The following is an 18,241-nucleotide window of genomic DNA, read 5'->3' on the forward strand; positions in this document are numbered from 1 at the left end:
GCATCAATCTTTAGTGATATTCTTAATGTTAATCAGAGAAACGGACTTATGTTTAGCTCCTTTAAAGTATTAGCGATTAATGTTATGCTTCCGGACACTATGCAAAAACCTATGTTATCTCTCGCTCTAATCACCCTATATAGACCCCCAAGACCCTATGTCAATTTTCTAAAAGAGTTTTCTGATTTTATCTCTGAGTTACTAGTTAAAACTGATAAAATAGTAATTGTAGGAGACTTTAACATCCACATAGATGACGCGAACGACACATTAGGACTCGCGTTTATGGATTTACTACATTCACTAGCGATAAAGCAAAACGTTATTGGTCCAACCCATCGCTTAAAGCATACACTAGATCTAATTCTGTCTTATGGAATTGAGGTCATTGATGTAGACATTATACCACAAAGGGATGATATTACAGACCACTACCTCCTACTATATAAGCTGTGTTTACCTGAAATTAGCAGATCCGCTCCAATATATCGCCCTAGTAGAACTATTGTTCCATCCACCAAAGATGAATTTATAAATAACTTACCTGATCTTTCTCTACTTCGAAATGCACCCGCAAACGCAAATGACCTTGATGTAGTAACCAGCAGTATGGATGCCATCTTTACTAGCACTCTAAATACTGTGGCACCCATCAAACTAAAAAAGGCTAGAGAGAATAAGACTACACCATGGTATAATAGTCATACCCGCACTCTCAAAACAGCAACCCGTGCCCTGGAACGTAAATGGAAAAAAATTCATTTAGAAGTTTTTAGAATTGCGTACAAAGACAGTATGTCCAGCTATAGGAGGGCTTTAAAATCTGCCAGGGCTGAGCACCTCCGCAAACTGATAGAAAATAATCATAACAATCCTAGATTCTTATTTAACACCATTGCTAAATTAACAAATAATCGGTCATCTTTGGAACAAAGTGTTCCACCACAAATTAGTAGTGATGACTTCATGATTTTTTTCAGTGATAAAATAGAATGCTTTAGACAGAAAATAGGAGATATTAAACTTTCTGCACCGCCTTATACTTCAGATCCAATAAACACGCCTCTGAATCTAAATAACCTACAGTGCTTTAAAATCATAGAACAGGAAGAGCTAGACAAAATTATAAATAGCTCTAAATCAGCTACGTGTATATTGGACCCAATTCCAACAAAGTTATTGAAAGAATTGCTACCTGTTATAGGAGAACCTCTTCTTAACGTTATCAACTCCTTTTTTATCTTTAGGCCATGTTCCAAATCCTTACAAGTTAGCTGTTATTAAACCTATTATTAAGAAACCACGACTGGACCTCAGCAACTTAGCTAATTATAGGCCTATTTCAAATCTTCCATTTATGTCTAAAATGCTAGAAAAAGTTGTTTCTGCTCAATTATGCTCCTTTCTGCAGACCAACAATGTTTTTGAAGTGTTTCAGTCAGGTTTCAGAGCTCATCACAGTACAGAAACTGCATTAGTGAAAATAACCAACGATTTACTCTTAGCTGCTGACCAAGGGTGCATCTCGCTATTAGTTTTACTCGATCTTAGTGCCGCATTTGACACCATTGACCATGGTATCCTTATTAATCGCTTAAAGTCTACAGGTGTCCAGGGACATGCCCTACAATGGTTTAAGTCATACTTATCTGACCGTTACCAGTTTGTGAATATTAATGGACAGCCTTCACAAGTAAAGTACGGGGTGCCTCAAGGATCAGTTTTAGGCCCTTTGCTGTTTACAATATACATGCTACCTCTGGGAGACATTATTAGAAGACATGGGATCAGCTTTCACTGCTATGCAGATGATACCCAATTATATATTTCAACTAAACCTGACGAGATGTCTAAACTGTCCAAGCTAACTGAGTGTATTAAAGATGTTAAAGACTGGATGACCAACAATTATCTTCTCTTAAACTCAGACAAAACAGAATTATTACTTATTAGGCCTAAATCCTGTACACAACTGATCTCACAACTTGACCTACAATTACAGGGATACAAAGTTAGCGTTAGCTCTACTATAAAAGATCTGGGTGTCATATTAGACAGCAATTTAACTTTTAAAAAATCATATATCCCATGTCACAAAAACTGCTGTCTTTCATCTAAGAAATATCGCTAAGTTACGAAGTATGCTATCCATCTCAGATGCAGAAAAGCTAGTCCATGCTTTTATGACTTCTAGGCTGGACTACAGTAATGCACTGTTTGCTGGCTGCCCAGCACCCTCTATTAACAAACTTCAATTAGTACAAAATGCAGCTGCCAGAGTTCTTACCAGGTCTAGAACATATGATCACATAACACCAATTTTATCCTCCTTACACTGGCTGCCTGTTAAGTTTCGTTAATAATAAAGCTTTAAATAATCTAGCTCCTGTTTATCTAACCAATCTTCTGTCTCGCATACACTCAGTGCACCACTTAGGGGGCTTCCACACGGGTTTCTGCACCTTGTTTATATACACTATGAACAGCAGCTACGCTAATTATTCTCTTTATTCTCCATTTCCACCTGGGGATACTCTTCCCGAGGCCCTCAGACTATGCAGAGTGACTGATTCGATCCAAGACCAACGACGAGATGATCCCAAGGTTTCCATATCCTGGACCAGGCCGTATCCTGAGCAGCTACTGTGGTGGTCATGGAGGAGTGGATAACATGAGACTGATTCCTGTGATGCTCCAGGGACAGACGAGTCTTCGCTGAGGCCAGCTTCCAGCCTCCACCGCTGAGACTGCAGCTCTGCACAAGATGTTTGGCCAGCGGAGAATTTAAAATGGTCGTGCCCAACTGAGCCTGGTTTCTCTCAAGGTTTTTTTTCTTCACTTTCGCCAATTAGTGAAGTTTTTTTTCCCTCTCCGCTGTCGCCACTGGCTTGCATGGTTCGGGATCTGTAGAGCTGCGGATCATTGGATTTGCTCTTCAGTGTTTGGAGCTAAACTGAGCTGAATTTAAACACTAAAAACTGAACTACACTGTTCCAATTTACTAAGACCTTTAATGTGAAGTTGCTTTGACACAATCTACATTGTAAAAGCGCTATACAAATAAAGGTGAATTGAATATCATATATAAACACTATTCTGTTTTACGGCTTTAATATGTACTTTAGCTTTAGTTTTCTAAAATTTAACCAATATTTTAGCACATCAAAATTAATTAAATGACATGTCTTTGATTAAAACATTATGAATCAGGAATTGTTTGTAAAAAAAAACAATCACCCAACAAATGCAACACTATCATGCAATGTTTTTGAGTTTAAATTAGCATCTGTGAATGCTGATTTGAATAATTAAAAAATATTAAAAGCACATTAAAGATGATACAGATGAGATAAAACATTCACAAAGCTGTATCTTATGGAAAAACACCAATTGATATGTACTGCATGAGATTCAGTAAAAAATAAAGCAGATTTTACAAATCTAAATTGCAGAAGAAAAATTTCAGAAGAAGAATTTTACAAAAAAGTTTATACATATCGGTGCTGTTAAAAGAACTTTTTGCTGCATACATTTTTTGACTCAAATAACAAAAGCTAAGATTATCACATTCACAAAAGTTAAACTAAAATACACAACACTTGTTTGTTGCACCCACGATGAACAATGATTCTAATACACTCCATTTTATTCTCTATCACAAGCTGCTTTTTCATTGTTGCGCCTAAAGTGAACATGCCAGTGTGAGCCAAGGCCAGTCACATTTCCAAAGTCAATTCTAGGGCCTGATCAGGCCAAAGCGGGGTTTCCTTGAGGCCAGCGGCTGGCCTTTTTTTAGGCCCACTGAATACCTTGGCCAAATATACATTGAAATGTATTTTGAAATAAAATACCAAATACTTCACTTTTCAGTGTATCCAAAGAAACTACAAACACAACATGCATCATTAAAGCCACAAGCGGCATTATGGGAGTTTTTTTTTTTCTTTTCTTATTTATTTCCGAAACAATGTTTAACAGCAAGGAAATGTTCACAGTATGTCTGATAATGTTTTTTCTTGTGGAGAAAGTCTTATTTGTTTTATTTTGGCAAGAATAAAAGCAGTTTTTAAGAACCATTTTCAGGACAAAATTATTAGCCCCTTTAAGCTAGATTTTTTTTCGACTGTCTACAGCAGTGTTTCTCAACCCTGTTCCTGAAGGCACACCAACAGTCCACATTTTCAACCTCTCCCTAATCAAACACACCTGAATCAACTCATCATAACATCAGAAGAGACTCCAAAACCTGAAGTTAATGGGTCAGAAAAGGGAGACATCCAAAATATGTACTGTTGGTGTGCCTCCAGGAACAGGGTTGGGAAACACTGGTCTACAGAACAAACCATCGTTATACAATAACTTGCCTAATTACCCTAACCTGCCTAGTTAACCTAATTAACCTAGTTAAGCCTTTTAAAGTCACTTTAAGCTGTATAGAAGTGTCTTGAAAAATATATAGTCAAATACTATCATCATGGCAAAGATAACATAAATCAGTTATTAGAGATGAGTTGAAAAAAATCTCTCTGTTAAATAGAAATTGGAGAAAAAATGAACAGGGGGGCTAATAATTCTGACTTCAACTGTGTATATATATGTGTGTGTGTGTGTGTAATATATATATATATATATATATATATATATATATATATATATATATATATATATATATATATATATATATATAAATATAATTACATTGTAAAATACATTTTGAAGGAGAAATATGTAACATTAATATATAATAACATTTATAAAAATAACAAAATACATTTTTCAAGCTGGACAAGTGGCAGGACAGGTTCTGACTCCAGTACATCATTTGCTCTCTTTGTTTTATGCTAAAACGTCTCATGAATGGGTACTTATATGCTGATGAGATCAAGGCTGGGGAAAATGCAGTTTACCCTGCTGACAACAACATTTGCATGCTTTGTCTAGACTGTCTCCACCTATATGTATCAATCTCTGTACAAATGTATTTAAACTGAGAGCCTGCTGAACAAGTAGAGATCTTTCTATGAACGCCATAGCTACACAGAGTTCTTATTAAAGGATTCTGCTATAAAGATACCCAAAAGCTCTCTGGGTTTGTCTCATCTTAGAAATATATATATACAGATGTTACTACTTCAATGTGTTCCTTTTGGCGCCATTCATACCGCGGCGACAGCGGTACTTGGTGCGCCAGCAGCTTTTGACTGCTGGGTGGCAGTTTAACCACAGATATTCAGCTTTGCCTTTCCACAACACTAAACAGACTTTTCTGTGCGTACCTTATGTGATCACATGTGTTCAATTAAAATATAGTTTTGATTTAGTTTTCTTAGTAATAAACATGATCTTACCAGGGCTTAAAGTATTCCAGCACCATGCCGGATCTCCGGCGTGCGGCCGTGAGAGAAAAAAAATAGAGCTTGCACATGCGGTTTAGTTGGGGATGCTCAAAATAACCGATTAAGCAATAACCGAAAGGGCACGTTTGTAACCGATGAATGGTATCAGTTAAACGATTAAAATATGCTTTATACATTTTTAAAGTTTGGCTGCATACAGGGCATCTGTTAAATGGTTTACTGACTGCAGCCAGTGTTTTACGCTCTGCTTATGCTCGCTCAGCGCGCTTCAAGTTTTGCCATTGTGTGCTCGAGCGGAAAAGCGTGTTACTTCTGTTTCATTGTTCAGTCAAATGAAAGCACTGCAGGGTTTCTGTTGAGGTGACAGCGGGGTTTGGGTTTTCAATGTGATTATGGAAAACTTTTAAAGATGGAGGAGAGTACTTGTGGTCGCTGTTTCAAGTTATCCAGAGTTGTATTTATAGATCTTGAATATCACAATATTATTAAAATTACAATTATAACATCGACAGCAACTCGACTCGCGCACACCAGCTGATTCAGTCGTTTTCTAGTGACATACAAAAGAGTGCAGGGCTTCTTTTTTTTTGTCAACCATAAAAGGCAGCGCGGTGCACCGGTGGAACGTAAAGGCGTGCGCTTTGCGATCGGCCCCTAAATGTACAACAAATATTTCTTAACTCTTTGGATGGTAACACATGCAAACACATGTTTCTACAGACGCATTTTGCCAAAGAAGCAAATTGAAAGAAGGATATTTCTGGTCACAGTTTCACACAGAGTTGACATTAACCAGCGCTAATGCAGATTACCTCTGTGCTGTCTGGAGCCGCTTTATAAACTTAAAAAAGCAGGCTGTTGATGATTTAGGGTGGGCTACAACCAACAAACCCCTTTTTTATTTTATTTATTTTATTTTTTTGAAAATTACAGTTATTAATAGTTCTTATATAATATCAGCTTTTAAAATAGCCTACAATCTACGAATCAAACAAATCCAAAGATTTTCTTGATTTTGGTATAATGATAACTCCGCACCAAACTGAGGCTTTCATTTTATAGCTTATAAAACATGTATGCAATGTCATATGTAAGGGCTGTGACGGTCACCGTGATGACAATCACTCTAAAACACACGTTTTCTGTTTTGTTGCCAAGTAGGAAACATTTTGTATTCGTGGCGAACGAGAAAGGCGAATCAATAATTAGGATGAAGCTATTTGTTGGGCTTGTTTAGAAAAATAAGTGTTAAATGGACAAACACGTCGAACCTCCAGAGCTGCGGTCATGTCACCCAGCCCATGAAATGCGGAGCCAGCTCCGGTGTCATCTACTGAACGCAAATGCCCAGCTAGTCCAGCCAGGTATGGCAGAGAGGCCTTTTCAAAAATGGCCAAATACAAAAGAGAAACTGATAAATAGTAGACGTTGATGAGAAATGGAGCAGCATATTTGGTAGTTGAGAACGCGCCACTCCGCTATGTAGAGCTGGTTTCCGAGAAATGCAGGTGGCGGAGCAAGATACCCTCTTTGCCACGGTTGCGAAAAAGTATCTGCATGCGCTACAGGCACACCGTCTCAGTGCTGCTGGAAACATTGTAATCTCAATAAGTCTCCGTTTAAACCGAACAAAGTCAACATGTTAGTTTTTCTGGCAAAGAATTTAAAATATGAATAGAAAACAAAAGGCGGAGAGACGCAGTTTTTTTCAACATCTGACTTATGTTGTTACAAGCCTAGGCTAATATTTTTGTTCTTTGTTACTATTTATATTATTATTGATTAGTATTTGTGAAGTTTCTAAAATGTAACGTTTACGGTTTCAAGCAGTTAACGTTATTTCTATTTAACTAGCCTACATTATTATAGGCTGTATTGTGTTGTTTTATCAACGAAAGTTAAACAACAAACATGTTCGTTTGTACGGATATTTAGCATAATACTTTGGTCTTTTTTGATTTCTTAATTTTTACATGAAATGTAAATTAACTTAGGTAGGCTACTTGGGTACAGGGGCGTAATTTGTTGGTAGTATACCGAGGAATGCTTAGACAGTGAATATTGTCATCATTATTTAAAAAATTATAAATAAATAAATAAATAAAACACCTTACGGAAAGGATGAAATAAAGGAAAAGCATGCTCTTAATCATTCTTCATAATCTGATTCGAAGCTATACATGCAATAAACTTATATTGCGCCGACAAGAACAAGCTCTAAAAGGTAAAGTCTAAAGCGAGAGGAGTTATTGATATTAATGTTAGTTATTAATATGATCGTAAACACTGCGTTGTATAATTAACGCCGTCATTGTGTCGTGTCTGCGTTTTTTTTTTTTCTCGTTGAAGAACAGAAAATTCATGTTATCGCCATCTTCCCAGCCAGGTTTTTTGTTTCTTCTCAAACAATAAAGTTTCGCTATAGCAGGCCCGGCGGCAGGATATCATAAATGAGGGCGCAAGGGCGATGTTTTTATATGACGTGCTAAAATTGAAAAATGAAATTTACATGAAAAGCTTTATTAGTGAAAAGCTGCCGAGCGCAACGAAATGGGCTATAAGCTATATTTGCTTTTATGTGCTGAAATACTTAACACTTTCCTTAAGACCACAGAATAATATGCAACATCTAAATGTCATATAGCCAGTAAACCAGAGTTGTGCAGATAAAGAACAGTAGAGTGCAAAAAGAACTTGTAAACATGATAATTGTGATAAAGTGACAGTATGAGTATGTGTGTGTGTGTGTGTGTGTGTGTGTGTGTGTGTGTGTGTGTGTGCGTGTGTGAATGTGTGTGTGTGTGTGTGTGTGAATGTGTGTCTGTGAATGTGTGAGTGTGAGTGTATGTATGTGTGTCAGAGTCCAGAGGTGCGAGGGGAGGAGGTGCGTGGGGAGGGAGCGGGGAGCAGAGCTGGGAGAGAGTTCAGCTTCCTGACAGCCTGATGGATGAAGCTGTCTTTCAGTCGGTTGGTCCTGGCCTGGAGGCTGCACAGTCTCCTCTCTGATGGCAGCAGACTGAAGACGTTGTGCATTGGGTGGGTGGCATCTGCTGTTATGCAGAGGGCTTTACGGGTGTGCTGTAAATGTCCTGAAGGGAGGTGAGAGAGACACCAACGATCTTCTCAGCTGTTCTCACTATGCGTTGAAGTGTTTTCCTGCAGGATGCATTGCAGGTTCCAAACCACACAGTGATGCAGCTGGTCAGGATGCTCTTAATAGTGCCTCTGTAGAAGGTGTACATGATTGGGGCTAGCCTCTTGCTCTTTTGAGTGGCAGCCTGTTTGAACATATCCCAGTCTGTGGTATTGAAGCAGTCTTGTAAAGCCTCTGAAGAACCTTCTGGCCACACTTGTATCTCCTTGCAAACCGGTTTGGTGACTTTAACGATCGGTCTAAGCAGGCATTAGCATGACAGTTAAGTGGTCCACCAAGGTGGAGGAGGGGCAAGGCTTTGTAAGCTCCTCTCTGTGTGGTGTAAACAAAGTCCATTGTGTTATTGCCCCGTGTTGGAAAGTCTATGTGTTGTTGTATTTTTGGAAACACACTCTTTAGGTCTGCATGGTTAAAGTCCCCTGCCAGGATGAGAAAAGCATCGGGTTGGGCTGTCTGCTGCTCACTAATGTGCAGTTTCCGTAAACACAAAAGCACAACAGTCCTTTACAGTCCTATGTGATGAACGAAGTAGACGGATGTAGTCCAGTTTGTTGTCTAGCGAGCGTACGTTCGCTAGAATGATGGAGGGGATAGCGGGTTTGTGGGGGTTAGCCGCTAGCCTTGTTCGGATACCCCCGCGCTTACCCCTCTTCTGCTTCCTCTCGCGCCGCTTGAAGCGCCTCCATTGTGGGCGAGGTGGGGGTCGGAGGATGGGTAGGCATCTGGAGCAAGCCGAGATCTTGCAGCTCATCAGTGTCCGCGGAGTTTAACTTGTGAAGTTTGTTTCTACCGATGTCGAGCAGAAATGTTCGACTATATGCTCGCTTAAGGACAGATAAACGTGACGTTGACGCACAATAACACTGCGACGTTCAAGACGAAGAACACAAAAACACATTAATAACACATTAATAAATAATACCAAGTTTTAACACATCTGCTACATACCAGTGGAGCCTCCGTTGCGCTCTACCACAGCTGGCAAAACTTTCTGAAGGTGGTCGATGTATCTGTTGCAGACAGTTATTGTCAAACGATGCCGCCAGAATGTTTCGATGGCTTTAAGAAGCTCGTCTTTATTTTTTGGCTTGACCTCATTGCACTCATGCAACCACTGTGCTTCAGCTGAAAGAAGCGCAAACAGCAGCAACGGAAGCTCAGTGGACACAAGACCCCATGCGTACACCCGTTAACCTGAATGAGGATATGGAACAGTCCGAAGTCACCTCTGCTGGCCCGACTCCAAATTCAAGTTGCCATCCCGATTTACTGTTCTTGTTTCGTGCAGTTGTGCCAGACCAGCGCTACGCGGAGTGGGCATCCACAACGAACTGGGATGGTTCGAGAGGCAAAGTTGCTTTGCCCGTGAACCTAAAACAGTTTGTTAGAGACAGCGTGATTAAGAGATTCCCTAACCCCCCACAGCGCTGACAGCAAACGCATAAAGGACAGAGTGAACGAATTTCTACGGTCCCCACGAACCTCTGTTAGCGCCCACCGACGTCTTCAGTATTAGAGACAACTTAAAAAAAAACATTCAGTTATTTTTGTATTTGTATTTGCTTTTTTTCTCATAATAAATATATCCTCTTAATCAACTGTATGGCTGTTTTTTTCCCGATTATACGCAAAAGAAAAAGTGTTTTTTTCATGCTTTTTTTTTTAACACGTTTATGAATTATAAGTTTTAGCCTAAGTTTACCAGACAAAACAACAATAACAACATTATTATACATCATAGTAGCATGTAGACTATAAAAAGGCAACATATCGACTCATGCGCACACATGAGGCCCGTAGCCAGCCTGGTGAAAGGGATGGATCTTTTTTTCTCAAGTGGACCTTTTTGCAGTTATACGCCTCAGTTTCTATTTAACTATGAGATTTAAATACTACATTTTAGTGACTTTTTTGCTGGATTAGCCAGTCAGATGTCATTATAACCACACTTTTTGATGTACTAAATATTTCCTAAAAAGTGCAGTTAAAAAAATTCAAACAAGAGAAATTTTTAAAATACAAATTTATTAAATCATATGTCATTAGAAAAATAGCAATCTGTTTTAAAGTTTTAAAGTAAAAAAAAACTATCATTTATTAGACAAAAACACACTGGCCAAACCTTTGACAGCTTTTTCTTCTTTTTTTCACGGTTATGCGCGCATTAGCCTATATTTCACACGCATATGTAAGGTGACTGAAATTAAAATACAAAACATACTGATCCATTAAGTAAAAAAACAAAACAACAATTTTACTTTAAAGAAGAACATTGACGTTAACATTATTTTATTATACTTTAAGTGATCTGCTTGAGATAGGTCACGTTTATCAATGGTAAATTTTAACCTAAGTTTACATTAATAACATACAGTGCATTGTTCTTTACCATACAAAATAAAAAATAATAAAAGAAACATTATACACCATAGTAGCCTGTAGCCTATAAAAAGGCCGCAAATCTTTTTAAATGCATTAAAAGGCAAGCGCATATCTAAGCCTTACCTTGAGTTTGTTCACACTCTGCCTGTATTAACTTACATGCTGTATTTTAATATAGCTAATTTTGATGAATTAGCTCTAACCTTTGACAGTTTTTTCTTCTTTCCGCGGTTATGCGCGCATTATATTTCAAATGCATATGCAAGGTGACTGAAATTGAAATTAAAATACAAAACATACTGTGCCATTAGGTAAAAAAACAAAACAACAGTTATACTTTAAAGAGAACATTGATGTTTTGAAACAAAAAAATTAACTGAAAACTATTAAAAATAAACCTGCGAGATATGTCCTGAGGCAAAATTATTCTATGAAGCAGCATTCAACTTAAGCTCTTTAGACCAAGGGTGCAATTCTGGTCTGAGAGGTGGGGGGGACCAAATCTGAGTGATGGTAATACTGTAGTAGTGGAATGTTGGTGATAGTTGTAGGAATGTGCAGCAATGTTGGGTAATTGTGTGCAGAAAAGCCTACATTTCAATTTTATTTGACATTTTATCATAACATATACAGTGTATTTTTAAAATAAGAACAAATGAAAGAATATAATTTTTGGGAAATAACGTGAAAAGTTTATTTAATTGTTTTAAGAGTAAGAGAACGAATTTGGATATAAGATATTGGAGTGTGCGGCGGGTGGGGGACGCGGGGCGCGGGGAAAGGTGACTGATCTTTAAAGAATGCCACCATCACTATCAGTGGTGGGAGCGGGCTATATATCCAGGGTCTTCAGCATTTCACACTACCTCAGCTTGCTAAATTATTTTTATATTATTTTATTGGGACAATGTATCTCCCTAAATCATTAATTCTTCTTAAAATGTTTATATTAAATGCCTAAAAATAAAATATATATAGACTTGCAAACATAAGTGAAAAGTGAGATCCTCTTCCACTCGCATTGTAGCCTTCCCTCCCTTTCAAAGGTACTCGTAAAGGTAGTCAAGGCTACTTTTTATGTAATTTAAATATTAGGCCTGCTTGAGTTCTATTTTTTAAATCTATAAGGATGTGTTATAAGGTACGGGCGTATGATGGAAGAAAAGGAGCGAGTTAGACAAACTTTTAAAAAAAACTCTTTTTTTTGTTGGAAAAATCATTTTTTAAACAGATTTCGTTTGGTATCATTTTATAGGGCTATGTAGTGTATTTTTTGTTCAGGTATCAACAAGAACAACAAAACATTTGAGGTGAGTTATTTAAGACTTGCTTCTTAAACAAAAAGGCCAAGACTTATTGTCAGGATTTGTTTAAATAATTAAATAAGCTATAACTGTGGAAATCAGTTAACATTTAGGATGGGTTTATATTCTATTTAGGGGTGTGACGATAACCGCATCACCGCCTTACCGCCATAATGAGATGTCAATGAGATGTCAACTCTATACAATATCTTTCAGTATTGTATAGAAAAACAGAATAAACTAAATAAAAGGAATAAAAGGCCTGACCTAAGTATTTTCCACCTAAACTACAAATTTAGATTACAAAACGAAAACACTGAATCCTTTTTAATAACCAGCTTAGGCTGTTTTTATTTTAGGCTTATTTTAATAAAGCAGGCCTAACTCAAATCAATCGCTCCACAGAAAATAAACATTTTTAACGCACCGCTGTAATTTCTATATTCCAATCCCTTTAACAACATTTTTAATACAAGTCATTATTTTAAAGATTATTACTTGAGAATATGATTTTACCTCAGCGCTGCACTTTTCTCCTTCTCCCTCTCGCTGAGTTCAGGTGACGGAGTGCTGTGAAGTAGTTAAACTCTCCTCAGTTCAATGTACAGTGTCAAACTGGCCCAGGAATATCAGTATATTAATATAGGCTTTGCTAAAAAGCTGGTTAAATGTAGGTCTTTTTTACAGAAGCTATACAGAAGTGCGAGCTGCGACCACGGTGATGAGGCAACAATCGCATATATTTTGACTTATTTAAAGTAGGCTATAGCATATAATAATTTTGTGTAAAGACATTTATAAAAACATGTAGCTAATATATCACAGGGGTTTGTGTAGGAGCAATTACAGTGGAGCATTAATTAAAGCAGTTTATTAAATTAAATAGTTTATTTAATTAAAGCATTAATTGCACAGTTGTGTAGCGGATGGAGACGCACAAAATACACAATTCATATATTTTCGTCGGAAGAAAAATATTCTTTGAACGAATTTTGTTTTGTACAATTTTTATCTTAGTTTTTGTCGGTCAGTTATTTATAAAATAAACAAGAATAAGTAATAAACTGAAGTGAAGCGATGTGCCTCAGGGTCCGCTATATGCCGCGGCCAAAACACAAACTGGTCTGTTAAATACAATCGTAATATAAATAAAATAAAAGTGAAATATTCAGTTTCGAATATTGAGTCTTTGTTAACTGTATGATCAAAATTAAAAGAGCAGCCTATAATATCACTCTTTATGACAAACATCCATTGATCGGTTAGTTTCGCTATATTTAATCAAAGCGTTTGAACTTTTTGATATTTTAGGCAAAGTGGTCTACATAACCAATGATAGAACTTCTCCACCTGCGACCCACCCATAATTAAACATCATGTAGGCGAGCCGGGTTTTTGATTACCTGAACCGTGTATTAACGGCTGCACCAGCATAACCATCTGCGTATTAATAGCAGCACCAGCAGATATAAGAGAGTTTATTAAAAATCCTATATTAATATACTGATATTCCTGTGCCAGTTTGATAGTTTAACTACTTCACAACACTCCGTCACCTGAACTCAGCGAGAGGGCGAAGGAGAAAAATGCAGCGCTGAGGTAAAATCATATTCTCAATCTCAAGTTATAATCTTTAAAATATTGACTTGCATTCAAAATGTTGATAAAAGGATTGGGATATAGAAATTACAACAGTGCGTTAAAAATGCTTATTTTCTGTTGAGCGATTTTATATATATATATATGGTTTCCGCTACATTCATTCTTCCATGGCAGGGCGCCAGGCCAGGATTCATCCCGCCACGGCTACATTACAGCTGCTCATTCAAAACATTTTATTATTTTAATAGCGGGTGATAATCGCACCAAAGTGTATTAAAGGGTAAGTGAGTTCTGTAACAGTAATGCTGTGCGTCTTTGTTTAACCCTTTAAGGTTACGTGCTGACTGACTGACTAGCTGACTGTGACAGGTGCGTGATGCGTGAGGCCAGCAAACACGACGCCGTTTTACTTTATTTCAGGACGCATTAATAGCGGAGGAATTCATAAATATTCCTAGAAAATCTAATAAATGCTGGAGACATACTCGTTACATTAACACACTAAATCGCACTTCAGCAGCGTTTATTTGAGAGCGCACAAGAAGATCTGCGCGCTCTTAAAGCGGCTTATATTTGAGGGGGAGGCAAGAAGTTTTGTGCACGAGCAGAAAAAAAAGCAGAGATCCGCATGTAGGCTATTATATAAATGGGATCTCGGCTTCTAATACTGCGCTCACGACATTTGTCATTGATATAACGCCACAGGTAGTTAGTAGATCTGTGAAAAAAGACCTGCCGCCACAGCTGGAAAAAATCCTAGAGGAAACATATATATGCGCGGTTAACCGACATACCGCATGATTTCTTGCTTCATCACCGCTGTAACAGAAAATCCCCGTCACAGCCCTAATTCTATTATAATTTTAAAAGGCAAAACAATATTGATATTATCATTAAAGTGTTTTATTTTTCTGTCTTGTAATAGGCAGAGGTTAAACTAAATTTTGTTTAGCAAAGCAGCATATAACTTAACCTCATTTAACCATAAGACATCTGCTGCAAATTCACTCATGCACAAATTTATAACACTGCAAACCTGACATTGCAGGCCGAATTTGCAAATGCCACCAATTAGGCTATTTGTTTTAACAAATCTTATTTGTTAAATGTCAGAATCCTATTTGTTTTTTTACATCAAAATTTCATATTCACTTTCTGTAAGTTTTCTTGAAAAGAATTACATCAGTTCACAACTGACTATTATAACGTCAATTCCATTTCAGTTTCTAATGACACTATCACGTCTTTTTCAAGAAAACAGCTGCTTTAGAACTTCAAATGTTCAACAACCCGAACAGTATTATATGTCTTAACAATAAAACTGAAGAAATAATAATAATAATATTTACTTCGGTGAGGTTCGAACACGGGTCGGAGGAGTTCTAATTCAACGTGCTGACCACTGGACCACATGTAGCACTGTTACGTATAGAGGAAAAACTTATACTTAATTTATTGATGCACTGAATCATCTGATTTTCATTGAGCAGGTGTAATATTCATTAATATTAATTATTCAAATTCTTATTTTCACTAAGGTGCCGCTGTTTGGGGTCGAATTATGGTACATCATCATTAACCTGCAGGCTGCATTCTGCTCACGGGGCTGCGAGAAAATAAAAAAATAAGAGTGAATCTGCGGCAAAATAACGAGTAAAAAGAGTGAGGCTATGGTCAAATAATAAATTAATGAATGAAAAAAGTGCGACAGCTGAGAGTGCGAGCAGCTAGGGACCCAGCCCTCGCGGCCAAAACACGGACCGGCCCACCGGGAATTCTCCCGGTCCTCCCGATTATCCAATCCGGGCCTGTGCTAACGTTATATCTAAAAAAAAAGTGAGTGGGACATGTCCCCCCTGTCCCCCCCGGGAATTGCGCCACTGCTTTAGACCATGCGCCTGACCGTTTCTTAGTGTTTCACCACATGTACCACATGAACATCTCTTTACATTTAGGCTAAAAGACTGCTTTATTTTTTTATTTAGGCATACTTAGAATATTTGTACTGAATTTTTGTGCTTTAATTTCAGTTGTCTTTAACTTCTTCAATTATATTTTTCAAAAAGAATCCTCTTTGCACTTAAAAAGTTTAGAATAACAATAAAGCGTGTTAACAAATTTTAAATGATTATTAAAGGAATTATAATGCTTTGACTTATTGTTTAATCTCATTTACAAGCACAGTAGCATATTTAAGGCTGCTGTGTGGGCTATTTCTGTCCGTTCGCATCACGTCCCTTTGCGCCCCCTGGCGGCTCATTCACAAACTGCGGTCATACACTAAAAACAAAGCGGCTCTTATTTCAAACGGCGGCGGTATATGACGCGACGGTAATAGTCACTTTGAACTCTCACCTACTGTAGGTCAGTATTCAAGTAAACTGTTGTTATCATCTGCATTCAGACATACATAATCATTTTAATAATTTGCAATAATTCGTTTAACATATCTTTTGTTTACATTGCACTGAAAGCCACGCTACGGTGTGCAACGTTTTCTAATCTGTGTGTCTGGAAGGTGTGAGGTCCGCTTGCACGCGCATATTGGCAAATGTTCTTATATAACGAACTTGTGTGCGGAAAAGACACGATATGTGAACGTCCCGCTGCTATAGTTAATCCAGTGTGCGTAAATATTAGCCTTGGTTTAAACTCGGATCTTTAAACTAGCGCACAGGTAGCATAACTTTTAGTTGCTGCAGGTTTTTTCCGTGCGACAGAAACACGGCGCTGAGAAGCCTTTACGATGAATTAACCGTAATTAACAAATTATCCAAATGTTTTCGGCTGCTCGCGCCACTTGCTTTTTTTGTCAGGTGAATCAGGCTCTGTCTGCGCAGCCTTCAAATGCAGCTCGTGCTGAACGACGCATGTCACTTCCTAAATAAAGCAGCCGTTTTTCGACTGAAAAACAAATTTTATTTTTGATGTCTTGGTCACACTATTTGGAGGGCCGGAACAAATTGCCTCGCGGGCCAAGTTCACCAATTGAATAGCCCTGGTTTAAACGTTAAACTTTAATATCACTTCACTTACAAGTTTTGGAGAAACTTTGCTATTAATCTAATAGCGCAAAACAAACCATCAGAAACCGCAGAACAACACTGCATAGTGCCTAAACATATAAATAAATAAAATATCACACAAATTAAGTTATATGTCTTCTTACCATTATGTGTTTTTTTAGATTAGAGGCTGAAGTCTTGTAAGCCGTAATCACAGCAGATGGCAGACATTGCTTACACTGCATTAGCACACTGTCCCCTTTCTTCCCCCTGTAGGTGAACAGCTCCTCCAGGTATGGGCATGGGGATTCATCCTCTGTTATTTCTTCGTCCTTTCTGCGTTCTTCAGATGCATTGTTGGTGTCTTGAATCTCCATGTGTAGAACAATAACTTCGTAACAATACCATCACTGCTCAGCTCACTTAAATCTGCAGCTTGTTTTTCGGCTCAAATAATGTACCAGGCTTTTCATTGGTCCGTTAAGATGAGCTTTTTTTATTGGATACCGAAGTCAGTGGTTAAAATATTCATTTATTTACAGTACTCTGTAACGAATTGTGATTTTAAAAGTAACGAATTACATTATTTAACTTAATTTGTACTCAAGTACAAGTAAAATTACTGACTTAAAAATATACTCATGAAAGTACAATTACCCCAAAAATTTACTTAATTACAGTAACGTGAGTAGTTGTAATTCGTTACTCCCACCACTGCAAAGCGCCGCATCAATCTCTTTGCGTCACAGTTTATGAAGCGTAGCAGTGGCCCTGGCAACCTTAATGGGCACTGTAGACTGCAAGTTTTGAGGCATTTGCGCAACATCAAGGCATTGTCTACAGCAACTCGGAAAAGCATGTGAACAAAACAATGGACGTGGGCTTAAATGCAAGTGCATCGAAAGGGGATCAAAAGAATTGCCTTGGAATGCCATGTAGTGGAATGTCCTGAGATGCCGTTTATTTTTAAGGCAATGGGATTCGCAGGGCTTTTCGGCTAATTCTCTTACAATGTCAAGTCATGACATTTGACTCTTTGTGGGAAAGAGAAAAAAAAGCTGTGTCAGTCAATCAACGCGTCTTTTTCAAGACGCTGTTCTGAATGTGCGTTTCTGGATGCGGTGGTTCCTATCTCCAGATGATGGGCACGAGTATCGCATCACAGGTCTGGGGGTCCAGCATGTCGATGCAGTGCCCGCGGACAGCTCATGCTCTCACTGTGAGGACGTGGCTGTTGCACAGCTGAGATCTCAGGCTCAAGTACTTAACCCTCTGGCGCCATTTCAGAGTGATACAGTAACACTGACAAAGTGCCGCATCAATTTCTTTGCACCACAATTTACGCAGCGTAGCAGTGGCACTGGCAGCGTTAATGGGCACTGTAGACTGCAAGGTTTGAGGCGTTTGCGCAACATCAAGGCATTGACCACAGCAACT

The 18,241-nt window shown here is 38.0% G+C and overlaps 1 protein-coding gene across 1 annotated transcript in view; it reads right to left on the reverse strand.

The window, feature by feature from the left end:
* Positions 1-18,241, reverse strand: part of LOC130222162 (gastrula zinc finger protein XlCGF7.1-like) — a 257,981-nt gene that overhangs the window by 193,744 nt on the left and 45,996 nt on the right. The gene's annotated exons all lie outside the window — the stretch shown is intronic.

Source organism: Danio aesculapii, chromosome 4 (genome assembly GCF_903798145.1).
Source record: "Danio aesculapii chromosome 4, fDanAes4.1, whole genome shotgun sequence".
NCBI classification, from domain to species: domain Eukaryota; kingdom Metazoa; phylum Chordata; class Actinopteri; order Cypriniformes; family Danionidae; genus Danio; species Danio aesculapii.